We start from the raw sequence: 7,365 nt of genomic DNA, 5'->3' as shown, positions 1-7,365 counted from the left end.
AAAGGTGACAGGGCCAGAAAGAGTTAATTAACTCACCTCACGGACTGACCTGACCTTAAGGACTGGTTAGCAAGATATGTAAATGAATAGAGCTTTGAAATGCAAGTCTGCATTTTTAGAGTTAGAAGGGGAGGTGCTTCCTCAGATCTTGTGATGTAAGCAAACAAGTCTTGTCTATTGCTGTAGTTTTAATTCAAAAATCAAAAAAGGAATATTAGCATTTAAGATGATACTTGAGTGAAATAGTATTATTGTCTATGTGTCTCTTTGAAGGTTATGGTAACCTGTATCTGAACTGTTTAATGGATAAATTACTCTGTTCTAATTGCCAGGATGTTTGGGAGAAGGAATTAAGCCTATTGTTTTCTAAGGCCGAAAGGCTGCTGGAAATGTATAAGAAGCCTGGGACACGATCCTTCTTCATCTCAAATCTGCTTTGGGTTTCAAGAAGGGGAAACCTTAAGCCACAAGGAATGAGATCCCCAGTCATTGACTGGAGCCACCCTGAGTATGGACATTGGACTATAACCTATGGACTATTTCTAAAAGGACTTTTGGCTACTACAAGCTCACCTCTACTATGTATCTGAACTTCAAAAATTGAATTCAAGTCTGTATGTGTATTAATCTTTTAACCAACACTCTCTCTCTTTTCTTTTCTAATACATTTTAGCTTAGTTAACAAGAAAATGGCTATAGCGTGTATTGTGGGTAAGATCTAAGTTATAACTGAACCTGGGTTTGTGGTTGATCCTTTGGGATTGGAAGAACCTTTTCTTTTATATGATGAAGTAAGATTTTCAGGAATCATCATCATATCTGACAGGTGTGTCTGGACGAAGGCCTGAGGCTGGGCACTTTAAGGAAACTGCATGGTTTGGACTTCTAAGTAACCAGTGAGGTACTATAGAAGCTGTTTTGGGCTGGCTTGGTAAATCTAAGTATTGGAATAACCACCAGTGTTTGGGGTTTGTCTGCCCCGTTTTGTTTGCAGTTCACCCTGATTGAGTGACGTCAGCTGGCTCCCACGGACAGCACCGTCACAGGGGCGTAGTCGTGCTAGTATCCATAGAACCAGGTCAATTAAGCTTTGGGTCAGAACCCGACGCTATCCAAATTGGAATTTTGGTATTGAGAGATTGGTTGGTTAAAGAACAGTTGCAATGGGACAGCAAAGAGCATATGAGGGTCTTGACAAAAGAGCCCTGGAGGATTTGTGTTCAGAAAAGGGGATAAGCTTTAGAAAGACGCTACAAATCAAGAACTGAGAGATCTGTTAATGGCCAGTGATCAGGAGGCAGGAGCACAGCCCTTCCCTGATACTACAGAAACTGCAGAAGCAATTTGAATAAAAGAGGCAGCAGATAAACTGCAACTGGAGCATAAACAGAAACTAGCAGATCTTCGATTGCTGGAAAGGCAAAAAATAGCTGAATTAGAAAGAGAAGCTGCTGAGAGAAAGAAAGAGGCTGATGAGAGAGAAGAAACAGCTTGGAAGGGGCGCCTGGAATTACTGGCTTCGGAGGAGAGAGCTCGAAAGATGGAACAGGAAATGGCCAAACTTCAGCTCCAAGTAATAGAGGAGCGGAGAAAGTCATCGCCACCTGGTACTCCACTTACCCACCGCCATAAGAAGACCTGGGAAAGAATGTGTCCCATCTACAATGATGCTGAAGATATAGAGGAGTTTTTGTCTACCTTTGAAGGCCTCTGCCATCTGTACCAGATCCCCGATGATCAGCGAATGCCTGTCCTGCTGACCAGACTGACTGGAAAAGCCAGGGAGGTATTTAATGAATTGGGGGAACAAGAAGCCTTGGATTATGGGCGGTCTAAAGATTCTGTGTTAAGGTGGTTCAAGGTTACTCCTGATTCTGACAGAGTTAAGTTTAGAAAGTTTAAGATGTCTAATGATTGTACTTTTGTAGAATGTGCTCATAAGCTGATGGGTTTTGTTAAAAAGTGGGTTATGGGAGCAAAGGTACATGGGAGTTTTGAAAAGCTGCTGAATTTAATAACTTTGGAACAGTTCTTAAACATTGTGCCTGACCATGTGAGAGCAGCTGTGTGTGATAGGGACCCTGAGTCAGTCCTACGGGCTGCAGAGATTGTGGATGCCCATACCCAAAACAGGGCTCAAGAAAGGTATAAACCCCAGGGGAAAACTAGTCACCATTCTCCCCAGTTCAAGAGGAGGGAAGGATTTAAAGGTAAACCTGGGCCCGACTCTTATAAGGTGGCTCATGGGGGCCCACAGAGTAGGAACTTTCACCCCGAAAATAAACCAGTTAAATGCTATCACTGTGGTATGCTTGGCCACATAAGACCAGATTGCCCGACCCTAAAGGGAAGCCCAAAAACAGCAACTCCAAGAGCCACAGTAAATGCCAGCTCCATTACCCTGAGCACCCAGGTTGAACCGAGCCACAACAGCGCCACCTTAAGTAAAGGTGCAAGCAGAGCAGTGACTAATGCCAACCCCATTGTCTCCAGTGGTCTGGGAGGAGGTGATGAGCTCACCAGTTATGTCAGAACTGAGGCTTGGCATGGAAGTGAGAGGTTGTCATAAACAGATAAGTAAGAGTTAATAGAACAGAAGTACTTCATATCTCTTTTGCCTGGAAAGGGTTAACAAGATCAGTGAGCCTGGCTGTCATCTGATCAGAGGACCAATCAGGGGACAGGATACTTTCAAATCCTGAGGGAGGGAAGTTTTTGTGTGTGCTGTTAGTTGTTGGTTGTTGTTCTCTCTGGGTTCTGAGAGTGACCAGACGTTCAACCAGGTTTCTCTCCAATATTCCTAATACAGTCTCTTATATGTCCAGAATAGTAAGTACTAGGTGATAAGGCGAGTTAGGTTTATGGTTGTTTTCTTTATTTACAAATGTGTATTTGGCTGGGAGAAGTTCAAATGTGTATTTGGCTGGAAGGAGTTCAAATTTGTATTTTGCTGAAAGGATTTTAATTTGTACTTGTATACTTAGGCTGGGAGGGTATTCCCAGTGTCTACAGCTGAAAGACCCTGTACATATTCCATTTTACATTTACAAAAATAATTTTTACTGTTTATCTCTCTTTAATTAAAAGTTTATTGTTTAAGAACCTGATTGTTTTTTTTTTTATTCTGGTGTGAGACCGCAGTGGACGGGGTCTGGCTTCACCAGGGAATTGGGGGGGGAAAGGAGGGAAGGGAGGAAATGAGGTTAATTTCTCTCTGTGTTAAGATTACTTTCTCAGGGAGAGTCTGGGAGGGGGAGAGAGAGGGAGGGGGCAAGGTGAATTTTCCTCTTTATTTTAAGATTCAAGGAGTTTGAATCACAGTGATCTTCCAGGGTAACCCAGGGAGGGAAAGCCTGGGAGAGGCAACGGTGAGGGAAAGGTTTTACTTTCTTTGTGTTAGGATCCAGAGGGTCTGGGTCTTGGGGGTCCCTGGGCAAGGTTTTGGGGGGACCAGAGTGTACCAGGCACTGGAAATCCTGGTTGGTGGCAGCGCTACAGGTTCTAAGCTGGTAATTAAGCTTAGAGGAATTCATGCTGGTACCCCATCTTTTGGACGCTAAGGTTCAGAGTGGGGATTTATACCATGACAGAGGTTTATTAAGGATGCCTGAGGTTGGGTACTTGAAGGAAACTGCATGGTTTGGACTTCTAAGTAACCATTGAGGTACTATAGAAGCTGTTTTGTGCTGCCTTGGTAAATCTAAGTATTGGAATAACCACCAGTGTTTGGGATTTGTCTGCCCTGTTTTGTATGCAGTTCACACTGATTGAGTGACCTCAGCTGGCTCCCACGGGCAGCACTGTCAGACCTGGGGAGGGAAGGCAGCACCTCGCCCCCGCTGGAACGGCCGTTCCGTAGTCCCCTCGCAGAGCTGGGAATGGAACCCAGCGCCCCGCCACCGCAGGAACGGCGGTTCCCCAGTCTCCTGGTACAGCTGGGGAGGGAAATCAGTGTCCCGCCCCCATTTGAATTGTCACTGCCCAGTCCCCTGGCTGAGCTGGGGAGGGAAAGCAGCGCCCCACCCCTGCAGAAACGGCCGCTCCCCAGTCCCTTCGCAGAGCTGGGGAGGGAAATCAGTGTCCCGCCCCCATTTGAATTGTCACTGCCCAGTCCCCTTGTTGAGCTGGGGAGGGAAGGCAGAGCCTTACCCCAGCTGGAATGGCCACTCTCAAGTCCCATCGCAGAGCTGGGAGGGGAACACAGCTCCCTGCCCTTGCAGGAACGGCCGCTCCCCAGGCCCTCGCAGAGCTGGGGAGGGAACACAGCGCCCCGCCCCGCAGGAATGGCCACTCCTCATTATCCTCGCAGAGCTGGGGAGGGAAGGCAGGGGACGAACCCTGCTGGAACGGCCGCCCCCCAGTCTCCTGCCAGAGCTGGGGAGGGAACCCAGTGCCCTGTCCGCGCTGGAATGACGGCCCCATAGTCCCCTCACAGAGCTGGGGAGGGAACTCAACGCCCCACCCCGGCAGTAACGGCCACTCCCCAGTCCCATCGCAGAGCTGCGGAGGGAAGGCAGCGCCCTGCCCCCGCAGGAACGGCCACTCCCTAGTCCCCTCGCAGAGCCAGGGATGGAAACCAGCTCCCCGCCCCCACTTGGACTGCCAGTGCCAAGTCCCCTGGCAGAGCTGGGGAAAGAAGGCAGTGCCCTACCCCCACTGTAACAGCCGTCCCTAGTCCCATTGCAGAGCTGGGGAGGGAAGGCAGCGCAAAGCCCCCGCCAAAATGATAACTGCCCAGACCCCTCGCAGAGCCGGTGATGGAAACCAGCACCCCGCCTCCGCTTGGACTGCCGCTGCCCACTCCCCTCACTGAGCTGGGAAGCGAAAGGAGCGCCCCGCCCCCACTGGAACAGCAGTTCCCCAGTCCCCTTGCAGAGCTGGGGAGGGAAGGCAGCGCCCCACCCCCGCTGCAATGGCCTCTCCCCAGACCCCTCACTAAGGTGGGGAGGGGACCCAGCGCCCCGCCCCCACAGGAACGGCTGCTCCCCAGGCCCCTCGCAGAGCTGGGAATGAAGGCAGTGCCCCATCACCGCAGGAATGGCCATTTCCCATTCCCCTCACAGAGCTGGGGAGGGAAGGCAGCACCCTGCCCCCGCAGGAATGGCCGCTCCCCAGTCTCCTGGCAGAGCTGGGAAAGCACACAGCACCCCGCCCCCGCAGGAACGGCCGCTCCCCAGTCTCCTGGCAGAGCTGGGAAAGCACACAGCACCCCGCCTCCGCAGGAATGGCCGCTCCCCAGTCTCCTGGCAGAGCTGGGAAAGCACACAGCACCCCGCCCCCGCAGGAACGGCCGCTCCCCAGTCTCCTGGCAGAGCTGGGAAAGCACACAGCACCCCGCCCCCGCAGGAATGGCCGCTCCCCAGTCTCCTGGCAGAGCTGGGAAAGCACACAGCGCCCCACCCCTGCTGGAACGGCCGCTCCCCAGTGTTGGCGTCATTAGGCATAAATCTAGCCGCAGTGAACCAAAGCTCCTCCATGTTGAACTCTACTTAATCTAGAAAGCTAGCAGCTGTGAAATGACATGTGTAACAGTAAGTTATCAGTTGCAGCACAGCTAAAACCAGTCTAAAGCAGTGGTGATGAGGCCTGTGCACCTTTAGCAGAAGGACAAGGTAACTTGCAGAAGGAAAACTTACTAACGAGCTGCCGCGGCCATGATTACTTAATGCACCTGCGCTTACGTTACTACTACAGGGGGAGGAAGGAGGAGGAGGAGGTGAGAGGGAAGAAAGAGAAAAAAAAACTTATAAAAAGGGAAAAGCCGCTTGTGTAGGGGTGCATGATTTGAGGCGTTCGTCTCCTTGCACCGCTTCGAGATCTCAAATAAACTTTGCTTGCTTCTCCACCCTGGTGTGTGTTCATTGGCGCTTCACACTCTGGGCAACGAACCACTGTTGCTCACCTCAGGCACCCTTTGTGCCTGCAACAGTTTTGGCGTCCCTGGGTGGGCTCGAGGCTAAAATTAGCCTTGCCTGGATCCCTCCTGGTGGTCAACAGATCGCGGTGACAACCGAGGCCCAGTGCACACCGGTGACTTCACCTGGGGCCTGGGTGGAGACGCAGTTCGACCGACCTCAGAGGGCGCAACGGTGCAACACGCTCGAGTAGTGGAGAAGCAGTTGAGGGGGATGGTGAAGAACCGTTCCCTTGGATAAGGTAGGAACAGTCCAGTTGCCTGGACTTTGTCTCTTAGGACCTGGGGACGCCCAGTGTCTTCCTGCGGCATGGGGCAGAGACAGAGTAAAGTGGAGAGGGCATGGTGCACACCCCTAGAATGCAATCTAGTGAATTGGAAGGTGTTTGGTTCGGATCCGATGACTAAGCATAAACTGAAAAAGTTCTGTATAGTAGACTGGCCTCAATATCAACTAGAGGACCAGAAAAGGTGGCCATTGGAAGGATCACTTAATTATAACACGATCCTCCAATTACTCCTGTTTTGTCAGCGAACAGGTAGCTTCTGAAGCTGTTTGTATGAAGAGCTCTTGTAAAAAAATCCCCCACTGTAGCTCCAGTTCTTCCCCCTGTCTGGCGGAGTGCAAGGATTCAAAAGCAGGTTAGGGATAGTGCAGGGACAAAGGAGGGACCTGTCTAGAAAGGGGAGACCCTATGTCCTAGTGCACTCTCTCCCTGTTGTAGCTAAAAAGCAAGATCAGATGCAAAATGGTACTGGGGGCCAGTGTGAGTGACTGTTACCGAAAGACGCCTAGAGTACCCTGTGAAGCAAAAGCTTATGACCAGGACTATTCTAACGCAAGCCCGGTAACTAGTCGATCTTTAGGAGGTCCGACCCATGGTGGGCTGACTCGGCCTTGCATCGTCCGGTGAGGAAGCTACCTGGGTCTAGGAGTGTGTGTACCCATCTTCCCTTCCCCTTTCCTTTCCATGTGGGCTACTGACAGTCTGATCATCTCACTGGATGCAATCAGAGTAAGCGGCGCTGTCTCCCAGAGACTAGCCGACACTCTTTGCTGAAGGGAGGTGTAGGAGGGTCATGGCCATCCTCGTTAGCCTCTCCTGTGTGAGTACCCTGTAGGGAAAAATCCTTAGTTTATGAGCTGCTAGAGCGGACAGGGCACCCTCCCTGTGTGTGTAAGTGGAAAATGGGTGGGGTACAGCCTAAACATTCCACCTCACCCCCTAAGGGTACCCCAGCATATTACATGTACGTACATTATGGTTCATCAACCAGCAAGTATTTAGAGAATTAGAATATTTACACGGGTGAAAATCCATCTAAACAATGCCCACTAGAAGGTACTTCAATCTAGATAAGATCATACATCTAAGAGGAGCATTTAATCACCAAAAAGCCCTGACATAGCATGAGCAAATTTGTCTATTGAGGAAAGGAACGGGTTAATT

Source organism: Gopherus flavomarginatus (genome assembly GCF_025201925.1).
Source record: "Gopherus flavomarginatus isolate rGopFla2 chromosome 13 unlocalized genomic scaffold, rGopFla2.mat.asm SUPER_13_unloc_4, whole genome shotgun sequence".
Taxonomy (NCBI): domain Eukaryota; kingdom Metazoa; phylum Chordata; order Testudines; family Testudinidae; genus Gopherus; species Gopherus flavomarginatus.
This window is presented reverse-complemented; position numbering follows the sequence as displayed.